The sequence below is a fragment of the Taeniopygia guttata genome, chromosome 2 (assembly GCF_048771995.1).
Source record: "Taeniopygia guttata chromosome 2, bTaeGut7.mat, whole genome shotgun sequence".
Taxonomy (NCBI): Eukaryota; Metazoa; Chordata; class Aves; order Passeriformes; family Estrildidae; genus Taeniopygia; species Taeniopygia guttata.
In genome coordinates this window covers 233797-254323 of record NC_133026.1, presented here as the reverse complement: position 1 = coordinate 254323, position 20527 = coordinate 233797, and the positions used below count along the sequence as shown (strand labels likewise).

At 47.7% G+C, this 20527-nt stretch overlaps 1 protein-coding gene across 2 annotated transcripts in view; it reads left to right on the top strand.

Annotated features, from left to right (window-relative positions):
- The first annotated feature begins 1358 nt into the window (after positions 1 to 1358).
- The window catches only part of SMARCD3 (SWI/SNF related BAF chromatin remodeling complex subunit D3), a 79266-nt gene continuing 60097 nt past the window's right edge, over positions 1359 to 20527 (top strand). The window contains exons 1-2 of one of the 2 annotated variants that reach the window (XM_030264075.4): positions 1359 to 1493; positions 4527 to 4716. The gene's annotated coding sequence lies outside the window, so the exon portion shown is untranslated. Of the gene's footprint in view, positions 1494 to 2022; positions 3297 to 4526; positions 4717 to 20527 lie in introns of those variants that run through there. The other variant, XM_030264073.4, reaches the window with a different exon arrangement.

Below are 20527 nucleotides of genomic sequence, written 5' to 3'. Positions count from 1 at the left end.
GACCAGCAGTTCAGGTCTGTCTGGGCAGCTCCTCCACTCAGTCACAGTTCACAAGCTGCACAACCCCAAGGGGTTCCCAGCACACTGGAGAGTGCAACCCAGGTCTTGCAGATGGTCTAAACTGTTTCACTGAAGTTCTGGAGTTGCTGTTGGTCAGATGAGCAGAGAGAGGACAGGATGCTCTCATTAACAGGTGCATGTTTCCCCAGCTACAGCTCAGCATACTCCTCCATTCTCAACTCCAGTACAAAGAGTTCTTTTCATAGCAGCTTGCTGTCTTCTATTTGGCCTGGAGCATTGCCTTGTCACACATCCATTGTGAAATATTCTGGACAGCACTGCAGAGCATGTGGAGGTCCAGCTGCCAGCTTGGTCTCAAGCCAGAAGTTGTGGCCTGAACCCCACTATACCAGATGCTTTCATGCCCCACTGTCCCAGGACTCACTCCCTAGACCTGTCCTTCAGCCAAGGCAGTCACCCTCTCCCATTAGGAACTCTTTCCTGGATGTGCTAAGCAATTACCTTTTCTGCTCAGCATGCATGCTGAACTGTGGGTTCTCGAAGGGGGTAATTTTCTGGTGACAGGTACCACAGAAGCTCATTTTCCATTTGCAACAATGTTTTCCTGGTACAAATAACTGTAGGAAATAAGCTTGAAAATGTGACACAGAAAATGTAGTGAAAAAGCCAAAAGCATGTGCTCAGTCCCCTCCTTAAAAACACCCACTAAGACTTAAATCCACCTTGTGATCTTTACAATATTTTACTTCGTTTACTTCATCTTTTAGACTTGTACTGATTTTGAGCGTGTGAAGCTGTCAGGTTTGCTTGGCTCTTTGCAGGTGGAGCTCAGTCCTTTCACTGCTTCGTCACAGCTCCTTGGAGCATTACTCCAAAGTATTCATTGTCAGTGCTCATTCCATCCAAACTTCCCTCATCCCCATGGACTGCAGGGCTTTGGCGGGTCACACTGAGGGTTCCTTCTAATTGCTCTGTCAAAGTGCACGTCACAGCGATCTCCCTCTTGGTGTTTAAGAAGCAATTTTCCTTTTCTTATTACAACTGACACCGCACCACAGACCTGTAGCCCGCCAGGCCCAGTACGCTCATCTTCACCTTCCCAGGAGTCACCAGCTGCTTAACACCAGGCAAAGCGCGCGGAGAGTGGATCGCAGCTGTGGGCAGGTTCCCAGTTTGAAGGCTTGTACGTGCCTCAGAGCTCCCCGGGCCTCTTTGCTTTCTCATCCTGCTACTACCGTCCCCGTCGCCACTGGAATTCTCATTGCCTCCCGGTGAGCCCCGCCCGGCCGCTGTGGGTGCGAGCCCCGCTCGGTACCGGGCGGGGCGGGGGCTCTGCGTCGGGCACCGCGGCCCGGGGGCGATGCCGCGCGGGGCCGGCAGGCGGCGCTGGGGAGCGCGCGGAGGCTGCGGCGGCGGCCGGGAGCGCTGCGAGCGCGCCGGGGCCGCGGCGGCGGGGGCGGCAGGGGGCGGCGGTGAGTGCGGGGCGCGGGGCTGGGGGCCGCGGTAGTCAGGGGGCTCCGGCGGTCGTGCGGGGCGCCGGTGGGGAGAGAAGGGGGTGGCTGTAGTGGCGGAAGCAGGGGCGGCGGGGCTGGGGACCCTGGCGGCGGCGGCGGACCTAAAGCCAGTCCGTCTCTCTCTCGAGCTCCGTCGAGGCGGCGCAGCCGAAGCGACCCCTTGGGCTGGGAGGGCGTGGGCGCCGCACCCACCTGTCCCCGGGAGGAGCTCCGTGCCGCGCCGCCCCCGCGAGGCTGGGAGCGGGGCAGGGGCCGCAGCTGCACCGCCCTCCCGCCGCAGCAGCGCGGCCGGGGCCGGGCTCCCGGTGCGGGACCCTCTCCCCCGGCGCGGCGGGCGAGATGCACTTTACAGACGGTCCCTGGCCGCTTTCCGCAGCGCCGCGCAGGCGCTCCGCGCGCGGACGGCCGCGGCGGGAGCGGAGCATGGACGGGACGGTGAGCGCTGCGCGGCCCCCCCGCCCCGGCCCGGGCATCTGCCAGACGCCCAGGTACCTGCCAGGTACCCGGAGCCGGGCACGGACGCCGGGCAGCGCCGCTGCTGCTCCCGCCCGGGCGCTGCCCGCAGGGCTCGCCGGAGGGGAGCCTGGTGGAGTCCGGGCGGACCCCTGCGCCGCCGGTCCCGCCCGGCGGTGCCTCCTTCCTCCGCTGCCGCTCGCTCGTGGAGCCGCGGCTGGAGCAGCCTGGCGGCTGCCGCGCCGCGCTCTCTGAGCTGCCCCGCGGACTCGGCTTTAGGCGGTGCAGAGCCCTCCTGGCCCCGCCGGGTGTCCCGGCGCGGGCCCCGCTCCTCCGCCGAGCCCCGGCGGCTCTGCTGCCTCGCAGCAACTCGGCTCGCTCGGAGGGGCAGGCAAAAAGGGGGAGCCCAGTGCTCATCTACCGCTCCCGAATGTGGGCTGCAGGCCCCCTCGGGAGGGTCTCCTTTAGCAGGGACTGACTTTACCGAGGGAGACACCATCACTCTTCTGGGTTTGCCCATCCTGCCCTGACATGATGCATGCATCCTCTGGAGAGGAGGGTCCTCTTCTTAACACCCTGTCCCTGGAGACCCCTCAGCGCTGCCCTGCATCTAGCTGACTGCTGTCTCTGCTGCTCCAGGAACCACCAGCCTTCACACAGGAGATGGCAGCTTTTGAGAGAGAGTAGTTGACTTGCTGCCTCTAAGATGCCTCTCAGTTCTGTCTTCAGAGGGAGATGCATGGTCCAAGATACTCTCTCAGGACTAACAGATCTGTGTCTGTGAGAGACTGATGCTCTGCGTGGCCTTCTGGAATATCACCTGACTTCCCACACAGGCAAACCATCTCACTTTGGCACCAGGAGTTTGCTGCTGGAGATTGCTGCTCTTTTCCTCCCTCCTGTTCCCTGAAGCCTGAACTCTTCTCTGCCCCCTCCATCACCGTGGCCTGTGGAGGATCCCTGCGTGCAAGTTGCTGCTGGGAGAAACTGAAGTAGAATTGAAATGGGGGACTGAGGAGCAAGCAATGTCATTCACCAGTTAGCATGATCTGGGAGAGTGTGCATTATCCTTGCCTGGTGCTGTCAGCACTGCCCTTCTTGGAGAGACCAACTTCACACTACCACCCATTCAAGGAAGTCCTGCAGCTTCTGGAAATAACCAGTTCCTTGGTGTTGTCAGCAATCAACAATCTGCTATTTTCCATGGGGACACCACCAACCAAACAAGCTGAGCTCGTCTTCCCTCGAGAAATTCCCTGATCTCTCTGTGAGGAGGAACTTGCAGCTCGGCCTTGCCCCTAAGGCAGGGTGAGGACACTCAGCCTTTGCTCTCCTACTTTTCCTCCATGTTGCAGTAATATTCCTTTCTGTACCTCATGCAGTCGCCCTTCTCACTTGTGCTGCCTCCACTGCAGTGTTTGCCTCAGCCCCTGGGTTCCCGAGCTCTGTCCTTCCTTGACTACTGCTCTGTTTCAGCAGAATTCTTTTTGCCCCTTGTTCTTCCCTTTTTTTGACCCCACTAGATACAGAGCCTTAGTCCTGTTCCTGGTGGAGTTATCCGCTCTGCTCATGCTGCCTGGCACTGCCCAGGCTGGCACTGCAATGCTCATACTTCCCTTTCTTGCCTTTCCATTTTCTGAACAGTTGTTTCTATTTGAATGTCTAGATGTGAGCTTATGCTTGAGAATGCTGTGTGCGCTGGTGCTCACACCTGTTCTGCTGTAATGCTGCTTTTCTTCATCAGCTACAGTACAGAGCTGTCAGGAGCAGCAGGGCTTTGTATGTGCAGGTGCAACCGCCTCAGCTCTCCCGTGGAGAGGAAGGTTCCTTTTCCTTCTTAGCCTGCTTCGTCTTCTTTGGGAGCTATCATAGCATGCAGACACTGAAGCTGCCTGGTTGTGCCCTAAATCTGTAGGATCATTAATTATTCCAGTCTGCCACACTCTGCTTAACCTACTCAGGCAGCTAATGGTGCCTGAAAAAATGCTGGAGTGTTCTGGTAGGAGTTCATTTTGAGTTCTTTAAGGAATTGATTTTTTAAAGGATGAAAACAAGATGACTTGGTTACTGTTCCTAAACTGGCCTGCTTTCCCAAGGTTGAGAACAACTGTGTGAGATGATATCCTTGCTTCTTGGGACAGGCAAATTCCAGGGGTCTACTCCAATCCTACCCACCCTGTTGTTCTTATCAGAGCCTGATCAATAGGTTGACAGGTTATGGGAAGCAGTAACCTCTGTGTTCTTTCCAAACTCCACTAATACAAGCCTGGTCCTGTGGGGAAACTGAAGAGCCTACATGGATGGGCCAGTGCCTGGGCAAAACTGCTGTCCTGGCAGCCTGGTCATGCACCTATGTGCACAGTCTCCAGAGAAGTCCCAAACTGCTATGTCAGTCTCATCTTCCCTTTCTTCTCCCCTTCTCTTTTTCCACAAGTTGTGTTGCTTATGAAGTGTCACGTGGGTTCATGCTGTTCTAGGAAATGTTATTTTTATTGTATGTTATTTCGCTCTCACCCGGTATGTACTTTCTCTTTTCAGAGCTGGATCCAAATGTATCCTCAGCCTGCTGTCTTAGAGCTGTTCCTGTTTAAGGTCACTGAGAACATCTCCTGCTAATTCATCATGACATAATAGCTGGTCTCCTGCTCCATCCACAGGATAAGTTTCTTGCTTCCTCTTGGTCTACACAGATGTGACTCCAGGTGTTCAGCTGTCTTGTCTGATACAGGTAGGTTTTAGCTCTTTGAAAAGTGACCCGTTTTAGTCAGGAAGGATGTGTCTGTGCTTTGGACTGGGGATGGAAAATGTTTGCCTTTGGGCATGTGGGAAATACTGTGTTGTGAACTAAATCCTGAGACACCAGCTTGCTGCTGCTGACATAAACGGGTCATTTGAATAGCCAGTTACTTCTGTGGTAGGGTGTGCTAGTGTTGGCAGGAGGATGCTGGTCTGGCAGAGTGGACTGGTTCAGAGGAAGTGACACTGGAGGATGCAGTTGCTAAGAGGAGTCGTAGAAGTAGTAGTAGTAGCAGGTATTCTTTGTGGTAATTCATTATTCCATTTGCCACAAGTAAACATGATTAGTTCTTGTCAGGTGGTTATTGATCTGTGGGGTTTCATGCTTCTCAGTGCAGGTTTAAATTAGCTCTTCCCAGCTAGGAAGACTTCTTCAGTACTTGCTGTTGCTGGATGGGCATTGGGCATCTCCATGATAAGGTGCCCAAATCTGTCACTCACATCCTCATTTTCTACCATTAGTTACATTCTTCTTGTTGCTTCTGCTGTGAATATCCACCTGTGGCTACTTGTCTGTTTTCCGAGCCAGTACACAGCATGCCTGTAGGGGACTTTTGTTTTTGCCACACCTGGATTGGTGACTTCTCACCTTTCACAGCCTACACAGGTCACCTCACTGGTAGTGTAAATTGTGTGGTAGAAAAAATGAATACTGTTTGCTTTGGAAATAAACAGCCTAGGTTATAACAATTCTCACTGGAATTGGAAGGGCTTATGTATGAAAACTCCTTCAGTTTTTTGATGAAGATGTTAATGTCAACATTCCATTCTCTTTATCACTCAGCGCCGTCTCCTTGCCCAATGCAGTGGTTTCCAAGCAGAGTGCTTGGACTAACACCTGGAATTTGGTGGTCTCTCCTTGAATTGACCAGCATTCCAGGAGCTTATATTTTCTGGAAAGATGCAGCTGGAGGAATTGAATGGTTATTAATTTAAACTGTGAAGGATTAAGAGTTTGGGTGTTATACTAGGGGGGTTATCCAGGTTTTACATTTATACAGAAATGTCCTGGGTACATGGAACCAGGCAGGTATCTACAGTTTATGTGCCTTTTCATCTAGTTCACAAGGTTGCAATGTGCTCTCCATAGTGTTTTCATAATGCAGACACTGGCTAACAGGTCTTCTTCTGGGAATGTTCCTCAGAGTGAGGAACAAGTGAGGTGTGTTTGATTTCCTCAGTGTTTGTCAAGTGAGGTGTGAATTGACAGCCTGAAATGCCCTTGTCAGTTGTTTCCAATATTCACTGAGTAGATGGGGAAATGACAATGACACTGTCATTTCTGTACCTGCATGTATTTGAGAGCACTGGCAGCTCTGTGCTTGACAAGGACCTCATGAATTTTATGGAAATTGTTTTAGTTTTTGGAAAAAATGGAAAAATGTTTTCCTTCCATTAAAAAAAAAAAACCCAAAAACTCTGCATTCACAGGTTTCAGAGTTTGAGAGACAAACTTCCTATCCTTTTCTTTCTGGCCTCTTACAGTGCTGTAGCCTTCTCTGTTTTCTGTACTGGTATGGAGGTGGTGTCTCTGTCTGTCTGTGATCAGTGCCCAAAGCAAGGGGTAGAAGCATTTCTCCCTGAACAGAACTAGCTTTAGCTAGACTGAAGGCTTTAGCTAGACTGAAGAATTTGCCTGCTGCAAGATTCTATTCAACATTGTATTTTTTACCTTCAAATATGGCACACTTACTCATTGCCTGTGAATAAATTTCTTAAAATTACTTGTTTAAAGGTAGTTCAGCTCCTTTTGAGATCCTAAACTGCAGAGAAGAAAACACAATTTACAAGTTACAGATTTTTATATTTACAGGCACGTCTGTTGCATTGAAGTGGGAAATCATGTAAAGTTAACTTTTCAGCATGTGGCCTTTGATTTGCAGGTATGCTTTTGATGAGCACCTCCCCTATGGAGACAGGCTGAGAAAGTTGGGACTGTTCAGTCTGGAGAAGAGAAGATTATGTGGAAGTGTCTGAAGGGGCTGCAAAGGAGCTGGAGAGGGATTCTTTGTTAGCAGCTGCAGTAACAGGAAAATGAGTAATGGGTACAAATTGAAAGAGGGGAAATTTAGGTTAGATATTAGGAAGAAATTTTTACTGTGAAAATAGTTAGAAACTGGCACATGCTGCCCAGGAAGGTTGTGGATGCCTTGACCCTGGCAGTGCTCAGAGCCGAGTTGGATAAAGCCTTGAGTGACCTTGTCTAGTGGGAGGTGTCCCTGCCCAGGACAGAGGGGCTTGGAACTAGATGACCTTTAAGTCCACTCCAACTCCTTAACATTTTATGAGTCTAGGATGTGAAAGAAATTCGACTTCACTTGGGGAAATTGTGAGGCCCAACAAAGCATGATATCAAAAATTTATAAATATTAATTTTAAAGATTTAAGCCAGTCATTTTCCCCTGACAAATACTATGATTCATGGTAACAGCAGAATTTACAGTTAAAAGGTGGTGTCTACATGGAACAGAAGAGCTGTGTTTGCAGCTATGAGACCAGCAAGGAATGATTTTAAAATGTTACTTGCAGATTTTAAAGCTTTCCATTTTCATGATAGAAGACATAGTGGAAGGTTACTTGAGGGGTTTTATTCGTGTTTGTTCCTTGAGATCATAGGGCTAACCACATAGTAACTGAATGGGCTGGCAGGCTGATCACTCTGTGTGGACAGGGGCCAATCTTAGCAGTTGCAGGAGAAAGTAAAAAGCTCATTCACTGTGGGTCACAGAGGGATAGAATGGTATGGGTTGGAAGGGACCTTCACAGATCACCTAGTCGTGTTCTAGCGTTTCACCTCACTCGTTGTAAAAAATGTCTTCCTTAGGTCTAATCTAAAACTGCCCTCTTTAAAACAGCAGTTTAAAAGTGTTCTCCCTTGTCCTGTCTTACAGGCCTTGTTAAAAGGTCTCTCTCTGTCTTTCTTACAAGCCCCTTTTAAATACTGGAAGGCAGCAAGAAAATCTCCCTGGAGCCTTTGCTTCTCTCGGTTGAATAGCCTTGTCTCTCTCAGCCCATCTCCAGAGCAGAGGGGCTTCAGCCCTCAGAGCATCTCTCTGGCCTTCTCTGGGATTGCTCCAACAGATCCATGTTCATCTTGTACTGTGGACCACAGGTGAGGTCTGACGAGTAGAAACAGGAATAATCCCCCCCCATACATGCTGTCGATGCTGTGGGATTAGCCCAGGACACAGGCTGTTTCTGGGATGTCAGCCCTCATGGCCAGGATCTGTTCCCCCAATAAATGAGATGGAGAATTGGTGATGACCAAAATGGAGAAGGCTGAGGTACTCAACAACTTTTTTCCTCTCAGTTTTCACTTGTAATTGTTCCTCCAAATCTCTGGAGTCCCTGAATCTCATGGTAAGGACAGGTGGAATGGAGCCCTGCCCACTGTGGGAGCAGATCAGGACCTAGACCATTTGAGGAACATGTATATACAGAAGTCCATGGGACCTGATGAAACATGTCCCAGGGTCTTTAGGGAACTGGCTGATGGTGAATCCTCTCTCCTTAGTAATCTGTATTCATCGAAGAACATCCCATGGCTGGAGAAGCCAGCTGTCAACACCAGCCATGAAGCCAGGTGTTGATCCGCATTGATCGTGGTTGTTTACACCTTAATGGATCTTATGGCTAAAAGAAGCTTTTGGATCATATGACACCCATATTTTACTGAGCACTAATTGATTTCCATTGGTCCTTACTAGGAGCCTTATACCTTCCACAAAAACAAGCTGGTTAACCATTGGAAATTTAAATGTGATATACTGCTTGTAGACCTTCTACCGGTGGAGGGTTTAAGAACTTGGGTAAATATCTGTTAAGAAGGGTTTTGGCAGATCAAGGCTGGCTTGGGGCAAGGAAGTAAAGGCCATGCCAGGCTCTCTGCTTGTTCTCTTAATACTTAGCATTCTTGTATGAATGAAAGTCTGGTGCCAGTTTTGTGCTTGGTAGTCCAGACATATCTTAGTAAGGAAGTGAACCAGTGTGGACTGCTAAGAACAGCACAGATCTAGATCTATGCCTACATCTCCCTGGGATGTGCACAGACCAGCTAGGGAACAAAGGCAGTGTGCCCTGAGACAGGGCACCTGAGAAACATCTGCTGTCATGACTTTGCTCTGGACTGTCTGGTACTTTTACTCTCCACCATCCTCTGAAGTAAATGCTGGTGTGTGTCTTGTGGGCATTTGACACATACAGACTTTGCCAAATGGTTTACAAGTTTGAGAAAACTGGATGCTCCTTATCTAATTACTGCTGTTTGCATCTTCAATGTCTCTTGGCAAGTCCTATGCCAGTTAGTGCCCCAGGCTGGCTATTTTACACGAAAAACATTTCATTCATTTTGAGCTTAGTCCTCCATTTTTGTTGGTGATCCTCAAAGTTCTTCCGTTACAAGATAATGTGCTCCTTTTATCACAGTGACAATTTTTATTCTGTATATTTCCCCCCTCCTCTGCAATATAAACAGGCACTCTGCTTCAGTTCCTCTCCATAAGAGCATTACTTTGTATCTAGTCTTTCTATATCTGTATGGTTATAATTCTGCTGTATGCTTTTAGAGATGTGACCAGCACTGGCTGCAGTGTGATAAAAAACCAGTACTGACTGATACTGTGTTCTGTAATGTCTTCTGTCAAGCTCTTCATAACTTTTTCAGATTTTATATTCTGACTGAATGCTTCTGTCAAGTGCTGCCACCATCCTCACCTGTTAATATCTTTAACAATGTAAATTGCACACAAAGTTTAATTAGTGGAGTCCTGTTTTTTGTTTGAAGACTTGGTGTGTAAGTGTGCCACTGCAGGTAAGGAGTCAGCGCGTCTTCTGTAGAGACAAACATGTGCCACATGGGTCTGTTATGTTGTTATTCTATTCTCCATTGTGAACCTGTTTTATTAGGATTAGAATTCTTTTATAGGTCATGTAAATAAAAGTGAGCTTGTCAGCATATTGCGTTTCAGTGTTTTGAAAATGGCTCTCAGCCAGGTTTCTAAAGAATATAAATGCTAATAAGGGAAACAGATAGTCAATAAAGAAAACTCTTCGTAAGCAGTAAGAAAAAGCAGTGGCTCATACAATGGTTGAGGTTGGAAGGGCCCTCTGGAGGTCATCAAGCAGAACTGGTTGCCCAGTACCATGTCCAGACAGCCTTTCAGTATCTCCAAGCTGGAAGAATCTACAACCTGTCTGAGCAACATGGAAATGCAAAGAGCATTTTACACTCACTGTAAAATGCTATTTTTTGATGTGCCAAGGGAACCTCTTGTGTTTCAGTTTGTGCCCATGGCATCAGATCCTGTCACTGGGTATCACTGGGCTCTGAGAAAAGCCTGGATCCATCCTCTTTGAATGCTCCCATCAGGTATTTATATGCATTAATGAGCTCCCCTCTGAGCCTTCTCCAGACTGAGCAGTACCAGCACTCCTGGCCTTTCCTCACAGGAGAGATGCTCCAGTGCCTTTGTCATCTTCCTGACTCTTCCCTGCACTCCCGAGGATATCCATGTCTCTCTTGCACTGGGCACAGTGCTCCAGCTGTGGCCTCATCATGCTGCACTGAGGGGAAGGATCCCCTCCTGCCACTGTGGCCAGTGTAGCCCAGGTGCCCTGCCCTCGCTGCTGCCTTGGGTTCCACTTAGGAACTTTGTCTGACAAGCTGCTCTTGGGCTGAATCACCCCCAGCACGTCCTGATGCCTGGGGTGGTTCTTCCCCAGGGGCAGCAATTTGCACTTCCTGGTGAGTTTTGGCAGGAAATGTAAGGGTACACCTCTTCTTCATTAAGGTCAGGCAGTCAAGGAGGTTCTCCATGCAAAGGGGATAATGAGTAAATGGGGAAAGTGCTGCAGAAAGAGAGAGACACTGTTAGGCTGTTAGTCAAGGGATAATGGCAACAAAGCCCAAGAGCAGGCTTCCACTGACTGATGAGCCTTTAGGAAACTGCAGGCATAGCTTTCCAGAGGTCTAAGCCGGGTTAGTGCAATCCCTGGGACACCAGGAGTTGCTGAAGGTGGTGGCTGTAGAAGGATTAATAAATGTTGTGGTTTTGTGCTTTTTTGGCTCCCCATTGGTGCTTAGTGTATGATGAATGATTTCCAAAGGTCTAAGTAATAAAGCAACAAAATTAGATGATAATGTGACATTATTTGGTGCAGCAGAACCTAAATCTGTCTCTTAGGATTGGGGAAGAGTGTTTCAAAACCGGATGATAATATGGCGGAATACATTTATATGTAACGTGCATAAAGAAAATAAACCTGCTAATGTAGCCACATCACTGCTAAAATTATCTCTTTCAGCTCAGGAAAGAAATATTGGCATCTTTATAGAGAGTTCTCTGTAAACCCAAGCTTAACAGTAGTGATTAAAATGGAAACTTTGATATTAGATATTACCGGAAATGAATTAACAAAGCTGAAGTTTTGAAGCTCTCCTATGTTGTGAAGAGAGAATAGTGTTTTGTATCTTTTAAGATGTAGTGACTAGTAGAACAAGAGGAATTCTAGAAAAAGTGATTAGGACAGTGAGAGGTGGAGAGATTTCCATCCGAGGAGACATATGAAAATTCTTTAGAGTCATGATATACGAAGGTAAAAGTGCTAGAGATTATCAGCCACAGCTGAGGAAAGGTAAAGCACAAATGGACTTAGAATTTATAGAAGATACAGGCGTATGATGAAATTATGAAGCAACAGGCTTAAAACTAGCACAAAATATTTTGGGTGTTGGTTTTTTTTTTCAGTTGAATGTAAGCCCAGATGCTGCCATGTGGGCAGGAGGCCAGTGGTACCTGGCTTGTAGCAGCACCGGTGTGGGCAAACCCCAGGGCAGTGCCTGTGCCTGTGCTGGCCCTGCTGAGCCACCTCCAGTCCTGGGGGCAGCTCTGGGCCCCTCGGGACAAGAAGGACATGGAGGTGCTGGAGCGTGTCCAGGGAATGGAGCTGGGAAGGGGCTGGAGCCCCAGGAGGGGCTGAGGGAGCTGGAAAGGGGCTCAGCCTGGAGAAAAGGGGGATCAGGGGGGACCTTGTGGCTCTGCACAGTTCCTGACAGGAGAGGTGGAGGTCGAGCTCTGCTCCCAGGGAACGGGGACAGGAGGAGGGGGAACGGGTTCAAGTTGTTGGGAAATATTTCTTTACTGAAAGGGTTCTGAAGGCCCAGCACAGGCTTCTCAAGGAAGTATCAGGGTCACCATTCCTGGAGGGAGGATAAAAGACATGTAGACATGACACTTGTGGACATGGCTTAGTGGAGGACTTGGCAGTGCTGGATATATGTTGTATATGATGATCTTGAAGGCCTTTTCCAACCCAAATGATTCTGTACTTCTATTCTGTGATAAGTAAGTGGACCATGTTCCCCGTCACTCTTAGGGCACTGCCTGCATTCAGTCAGTAAATTGAGGAGTAAAGGGTGGAGAAGGGTCCCTCTGCTGCCAGAAATGCCAAGCCGCCAGGCTTCCCCATCATGAGGCATGCTAGCCACTGATCCTTTGAGCTCAGTCTCTAGCAGTGTCTCCTTCCCCACATCAGGTATGTGGAGCAGAAGGCCCCTATTTCACTTGACACTCCTCCCCAAATTGCAAATCTTAAGTATCGGTGCAGTCTTTTCAGAAGGATGGGGAAAAGGCTTGGGTAGGGTGGAGAGAGAATGCGAAACGGGATTGGTGGCACCAGCAGTGCCGTGGGCGCTGCGTCCAGGGAGCTGCCTCGCTCCTCCTGCATGGCTGCAGTGCAGATCCCACCTGCACAAAGGTGCTGTGCTGCAGGACTGTCCGGGGTGAACCGAACAGGGCGGCCGCAGAGGGGCAGTGCGGACCTGCCAGGACCGTGCAGACCCTGGCTGTGTGTGTTCTGTGTGTGTGTGTGTGTGCTGTGTGTGTGTGCATTCTGTGTGTATGTGTGTGTGTGTGTGTTCTGTGTGTGTGTGCTGTGTGTGCTCTGTGTGTGTGCGTTGTGTGTGTGTGTGTGTGCTCTGTGTGTGTGTGTTCTGTGTGTGTGTGTGTGCTGTGTGTGTGTGCATTCTGTGTGTATGTGTGTGTGTGCTGTGTGTGTGTGCTGTGTGTGTGTGCTGTGTGTGCTCTGTGTGTGTGTGTGTGTGTGTGTGTGCTGTATGTGTGTGTGTGTGTGCTGTGTGTGTGTGTGTGCTGTGTGTGCTCTGTGTGTGTGTGCTGTGTGTGCTCTGTGTGTGTGTGTGTGCTGTGTGTGTGTGTGTGCTGTGTGTGCTCTGTGTGTGTGTGCTGTGTGTGCTCTGTGTGTGTGTGTGCGCTGTGTGTGTGTGTGTGTGTGTGCTGTATGTGTGTGTGTGTGCGCTGTGTGTGTGTGCATTCTGTGTGTGTGTGTGTGTGTTCTGTGTGTGTGCGCTCTGTGTGCTCTGTGTGCGTGTGTGTGTGTGTGCTCTGTGTGTGTGTGTGTGCTGTGTGTGTGTGCATTCTGTGTGTGTGTGTGTGTGTGCTGTGTGTGCTCTGTGTGTGTGTGCGCTGTGTGTGTGTGTGTGCTGTGTGTGTGTGCATTCTGTGTGTGTGTGTGTGTGTTCTGTGTGTGTGTGCTGTGTGTGCTCTGTGTGTGTGTGCGCGCTGTGTGTGTGTGTGTGCGCTGTGTGTGTGCTGTGTGTGTGTGCATTCTGTGTGTGTGTGTTCTGTGTGTGTGTGTGTGTGTGTGCTCTGTGCGCTCTGTGTGTGTGTGCTGTGTGTGCTCTGTGTGTGTGCTCTGTGTGTGTGTGTGCGCTGTGTGTGTGTGCTGTGTGCGCTCTGTGTGTGTGCGTTCTGTGTGTGCTCTGTGTGTGTGCTCTGTGTGTGTGTGCGTTCTGTGTGTATGTGTGTGTGTGTGTGTGTGTGTTCTATGTGTGTGTGCTGTGTGTGCTCTGTGTGTGTGTGCTCTGTGTGTGTGTGTGCTGGGTGTGTGTGTGTGTGCTGTGTGTGTGTGCATTCTGTGTGTATGTGTGTGTGTGTGTTCTGTGTGTGTGTGTGCTGTGTGTGTGTGTGCGCTCTGTGTGTGTGTGTGTGTGCTGTGTGTGTGCGCTCTGTGTGCTCTGTGTGCGCTCTGTGTGCTCTGTGTGCTGTGTGTGCTCTGTGTGTGTGCTCTGTGTGTGTGTGTGCTCTGTGTGTGTGTGTGCTGTGTGTGTGTGCATTCTGTGTGTGTGTGTGTTCTGTGTGTGTGCATGTTCTGTGTGTGTGTGTGCTCTGTGTGCTCTGTGTGCGCTCTGTGTGTGTGCGCGTTCTGTGTGTGTGTGTGTGTGCTGTGTGTGTGCGTGCTGTGTGTGTGCTCTGTGTGTGTGTGTGCTCTGTGTGTGTTGTGTGTGTGTGTGTGTGCTGTGTGTGTGCTGTGTGTGTGCTCTGTGTGTGTGTGCGTTCTGTGTGTGTATGTGCTATGTGTGTGCTGTGTGTGCTGTGTGTGTGCTGTGTGTGTGCTCTGTGTGTGCTCTGTGTGTGCTCTGTGTGTGTGTGTGTGCTCTGTGTGCTCTGTGTGTTTGTGTGCTGTGTGTGCTGCCTGGGGCTCTGCTACAGAGCCGTCTTAACCTAGTGGCAAAGACAGAGGAGAGAGGGACACTGCCTTTTGCCAACCACTTTTCTGGAAGTGGAGTTCTAGACCACAGGAAGCCTATGGAGAGGAAGGAATCAGTTTTATTGCATATTAGATCAGTGAGAATGACTTGAAAGAGCAGCAGGACGACGGGAGAAAAGCAGGCATGCAGAGGTGTGTAGGCTGACAATGTCATTTTTAGTGCTGATATCAAAACCAGATATTAGGGATAATCTGCCATATTATAGCAAAGCACTTAAAACATATTCTGAAAACAGGAATGGAATAATGATTGATGTACTTAACTGGGGGAGGTGGTTATGGCTGTGTAAAATTCTTCATGATCCTAAAGATGCCGAAATGCTTTGGGCACCTTTGGGCACAGTCTCCAGAAGCAGTGGCTGTCTCCTTGGCAACAGGAAGGCATCTATCTGTTCCCATGGCAACGGACTGGAGGGGTGCTCAAGGAGGGCTTGTGCAGAGCTCCCAGCTCGTTGTTGCTCCTCCCTGGAGCAGAGGCTGTGGGCACATTCAGGTGCTCTGATCCTGCAGCTGACAAGGAGGAGTGAACTGGAATAATGTGGTATGGTTCTTGCTCCCTGTGTAAAACAAATTAATTGCGCAGTGTTGCTTCATCTGGGGAGTTCCTTCCTAATTGCCAGCATTAAAGAGTTCTTTGCAGCTCCCCATAAGGAAAGTAGGATTTTTGCTATCCAGAGAGACATCAGAGTGTTTGATGTTGATTCTTTCAAAGGCGTGGACAGACTGATCTGAAAAAAAAGGAAACAAGCTATATGCAGGGAGTCTGCATCTCAGCAACCCTTTCTGGTGTCTAAAAGGAGCATTGTGCAGAGGCCCTGACAGGCCTATCTGCATCAGATCCACCACATAAGAACTGCTAATAAAGTAAGCTAATTATGTATAATAGGCACCACTTCTTCTAAACTCACTGTCATTATTTTCTAAGGGAGCCAACTCATATTTGGCACCAGAAGTAGGATTGAAGCATGGTTTGACGTTTTTATCTTTTCTAAATATGAGGCATGGGATGCAGAAGCACTAATGGAACCATAAAAATTTCAAAATGATCAACTGAGAAAATTTTAGAAGCAGCATTGCTATGTATTGTGTGTAGGTATTACTAAGCAGTGTTTAGTTTTTTTCATCAGCAGCCTGCTTTTCATTCCAGTAGCTTCTTTCTAGTCCTGCATTAAAAGATAGCAAAACAGAAATGCACTACTTACCTTCACTGGCATACTGTTTTGCCCCTAATACATACCTTTTAAGGCAAAAAATACCTGCTGGACTAGCATATATGCTTGCAGGTAAAGGCACTCCAGGTGTTTTGTCCTTGCCTTGTCTCAACTCCAGTCTCCAGGCTGTGGTTCCTCATACGAATTCACTACATGCTGATTAGGCAAGCTGATTGAGTTACTTGTTATGCTTAAGTCTTTCCTGAGTAGAATCATAAAAGCACAGAATGGTTGAAGTTTAAAAGGACGTCTTGAGATCATGTGTTCCAACCTCCCATCTCAGACCTGGGTCAGCTTGAGGAATTTCCTGAGTATGAAGTTCAGTAAACTTCTGAATATCTGCAGCGATGGAATGAACTTGCTCTTTGGGCAACCTTTTCTAAGTAAAAACCTGTTCACCTGTTGTGTGTGTCCATCTGGCTCAAACATTCCCTAAGCTTGTCTTCCTTCACTTATGGCAAATCTTCCTTGCTCCAGACCTCCTTACTGGTCTTAAGAGCCTGGAATTCCTGACAGCCAATCTTGCCAATAAATATGCAAAGAAGGCATTCAGTACTTCAGCTTTTTCTGTGTTCATTCTCAGCAAATCCCATCCCCAGTAAGCCTACATTCTCACATTTCTGTCTTTTACTGTTGAGATATTTGTAAAAACCTTTCTGTCCGCCCTTCATGTTCCTTACTAGATTCAACTCCAGGTGGGCTTTTGTTATCCTGATTGCATCCCTACATGCTTGGACACTGTCTCTGTATTCCTTCTGGGTCACCTGGCCCTGCTTCTGCCTCTTGTAATGGAGCTCAGTCAGGAGCTCCTTGTTCATGCATGCAGGCTTCCTGCTGCTTTTGATTAATTTCCTACCTGTGGGTTGAACCAGTCTTGAATTTGGAGGAGGTGATCTCTGAAAATCAACCAGATCTCCTGAAACCCTCTTCTTTCCAATTCATTGATTGTTTTCTACCCTGTCTATCCTCTCATGTTCCTGAAATACCATCTCGTGGTCTAGCCAAGGCTGCTCTGACCTTCACATTCCTGACCAGTTCTTCCATGTCCAGCAGAGCACCTCTCTGCTCCTCAGCTGCCCATGTTAGGAGTTTATCATCAGTGTGACCCAGAAGCCTCATGGATTACTTGTGCCATGCTCTTTTATCACCTCAGCAGACACTGGGGTAGTTGAAGTCTTCATGAAGACCAGAGACTGTGGACATGGGGATTTTTCCTGCTGTCTGTGATCTCACTACTTCTTCCTCAGCAGGTGCTCTGCAGCAGACACCTACCATGGCGCTCCATGTTGGTTCCACCTGATAACTCTGACCCTAACTCTGGTCTGTGAGCTCTCAGCTCATGCTCTGTCCATCCCAAGATGGAACTCTATGTGCTCCAGCCACACGCTTGGCTGAAGGGCAGCTCCTCCTCCTCACCCCCAGCCTGCCCTTCCTAAAGAGTCCTAAAGGCTCCAGCAAGCCCAGCACTCCCGTCCTGTGAGTTGTCAGTTACCTTGGAATTCAGTGCATGGCCAGGGTGAAAAGGGACCAGAGAGAGCATCACTGACAGCGTGGATGTTTGGAAGCTTTCTGGAGGAAGGAGAGGTGGGCTGTCGGTCTGGGAGCAGATACGAGACCGTTGCTATAGGAATCAGGAGAATATGTCACAGCTTCATCAGTCTGAAGATGGTGACTGAGGGCCTTCAGGCCTCCATCCATAGGCAAGTGGCAGAAAAAGCATTTTACATGTTCCTGCTCTCCCAGATGCTTTGCTACAGGGAGACTGCAACAAGATCGGGAGCTGAAATATTAACTATTGGAGTTCCATGTCGTCCATTCTTCCCCAGCTGCCAGACAGAACAGTAATTTTTTGAGGGTGTTCGTCAGGGCTTTGGTTTAAAATGTCAGAGACCTGTTGTTTCTGCAGGCAGGCAACAGGGTTCACAGCACTGGTCTTTTGATAGACAAATGGAGTTAAAGTTTAAGGGAAGATCATAAACTTTACAATAAGGCTGTAACAGGAGAGGGATGTAGATCTGGAACTGATTTTGATTAAATAATTTCTTACAAGAAGCTGTGATGGTTGACTCCTTGCAGCACTGTGGAAGAGAAAGGGCATCCTGGGGTTGCGTGGCAAAGTGGATGCAGGGCAGGGTAGAATCAGCAAATGCATAAGGCTGATGGGATGCACAGGGATGCAGAACTGGGCCCTTATCTATATGCAGTATCTGCACTGCATATAGACAATTTCAGAGCAAATTTTTGCCTGTGGCATTCCAAGAGGATTTAATCAGAGCGAAAAAAAAAGGTATTTGCCAAGTTCAGAAGAGACAGAATTGTGGCTTTGTGATGTGCAACAGCAGAAGCTTCAACTGGGGAGACAAAGGATTGACTTGAATAGAAGGAGGTGGAGAAATAGAAGATAAGAAAAAATGAGTAACTGTCAAAACAAAATCAGCCAAGTGGAAGAGTTGCTAAAGATCAAATGCAGCAGAAAAGGAGCAAGTCATGTGATAAACAGAAGAACTTTTTCTGAAGAACAGAAATACGACAAGCTTTTTTTGTGTTGGAATATTTCTTAGCTCCCTATATTTCTTATTATTGGAATATTAGTGATTAACTTTCCATTACATAAGCTTTTCACTAATTTTTTATGTTTGTTTTATGCTTGTTTAGATTAGGTGAATACCCTACTGGAGATTAATGCCCAAGATCTGAACTAAAAGGAGTTAAAGATATACTGGTTTAATTTTCATGGTATCTCAGACGTACAATAACAGTTTAGAAAGCCTTTCTCTCTATAACCTTAGCAGAAATTTATGTATTATTATATGGCATAATATTTATAATTAGCATTTGGTGTTGCTGTATCATATGTATATGGCTGTGTATTCTGATATATGTATCAGAACACTAGGGAATCTCTTTGAAGAAGGAAGCATAGTTATTTCCCAAGAGACAAGAAGGTAGTCAAAATCCCCTACAAGTGCGTTATTTCTATGGTTTCAAGTTGCAGGCTGGGTATAAATTGATCTGAAAACAGGTGTGGAGGATGGGGTGCACAGGGTAGGAATTTAGTGGCTATTCCAAACAAGTGTGGCCAGACAGCTGGCATGCCTGTCGGGAAGACTGGTGTTCTGTGTTCCACTGTGCTCCTTCTATTTCCATCCCTTAACTTCATCTGCAAACTGTCAAGGTCAGAGACAACATGGCTCTTAGCTGTACCTCCTCTCAGTCTCAGGCACCAGAAACTACCGAGTCCCAAGGATGGGAAGGATTGTAGCATGTGACAGAGAATGTGACACAAAGTACAACACTCAGCTCTCCTCCCTCTGACGGTTCATGGCCATGCACAAACACGCGCCTCTCCTGGAAGTTCTCCCAATAAACCCTGCTTCGAAAAGCACTGAATGCCAGAATGATTCAACTGCCGTTCTTGTGCGTGTTTTGAAGCTGATTTAAGGAGTGACTCGTGGCACCACCTGTGTGCCATGTCGCTCAGAGGTGCTTTCGGGCGGATGGCCGCGGTGCGTTGCTGCGCGCTGTGCGCAGGTGAGCCAGGCCGAAGCAGGCTGTGCCCCTGAGCTGGAGCTGCCAGCCTGCTGTGCCCGTGCTCTGCTGAGGGAGAGCAGCAGACAAGCCACCGGGCTATGCTGTAGCCAGACCGTTTCCACTTCGGCAATGCTTAGATGCTCAGATGAGCCTTAGTCAAAAGCCCATTGTCCAGCTGGAGCCCAAGTGCAGTAATCATGTCCCTGTGCCACGAGCTGCTGTGATTTCATACAGGTATTGATGTACTGGGTGAATCGGTGCTGAAGGGATTAGCAAACCATCCTACCTGCTCTACAGACACAGCACAGTTCTTTATCAGGATTTATCTTCCACCAGCTTGATTTTTTCCCAGCTTAAATCTCCTGTCTTAACATTTTAGGCTTAGTTGAGTTTTTTATCCTCTCTCCTGATTGGCTGTGAAACTTTTCCAAAATCTTCTTGTGTGAGGATTTAATCTACAAATATTTTGCTTCTCTCTTTTAGATCTTTGAAGGAGGTAAAAAAATCTGTATGTAAAACCCACCTTGGAGTCCATAGTAGTCATCTTCCTTCCACTTGTTTTTATTACTTGTTTATAACCTTTCAGTAATGTTACATGCAAATTACATACAAATTATGTTCTCATTAAGAATTTCAGGCATATAATAATGTTTTACTACATTGCCTCTAAGTCACATTTGCCATTTCCCGCTGGCTGCCATTGTTTTTTTCCAAAGCCATTGTTTGCTGTAATTATGTACTGTTTGAGATTAACTTTGACTTTTTGGAGTAATCTGTAATTGTTGCAATTATTCTGCCAAATAAAATAATTTTAGAAGATTTTCTGCCTTGTATGGCAATTCAGTTTTTGTTATGATCACCACTACTGCTTGCTCTCAGTTCCATCCTGTTCTAAGATGAATGTGATTAACCCCTGTTAATTGTCCTTCCAGTTCAGCTGAAGTAGGAGCTGGATTTATGAGTCCGTCCATGCCAAGACTGCTCTTGGCAGTGCTCTTGGCACTCTTTTCCTTCTTTGGTTCTGTACTTTCTCCAGCCTCCTAGTGCTCAATTCTTAAGCAGCTTTCCCTACGAATACATCCTTCAGTCCATATTTACTTACTATTGATTTCCTTAAACTATAGACACTTTTCAAATTATTTTCAGTGAGAATAGGACATAATTCTTAACATTGCTAGTGTTAACTAAAATGGACTTTAAATTTGTTTTTCCTAACAAACAAACAGGAAATCCTGTAAGTTTTCTGACAATACAGAAGGGCAAGAGTACTCTAGGCAGATGCACTAACTTCATCCTAAGTCCATGCAAGGCTCAAGAATGATTTTTGAAAGAGAAAATTAACTGAGCAGGAGAAGGATATGTGTGGTATGAAAAAGCAGCCTAAGTTTATTAATCTACTCTTTCTCAGATAAGTAGATTGATTCCTCACAAAGAAAT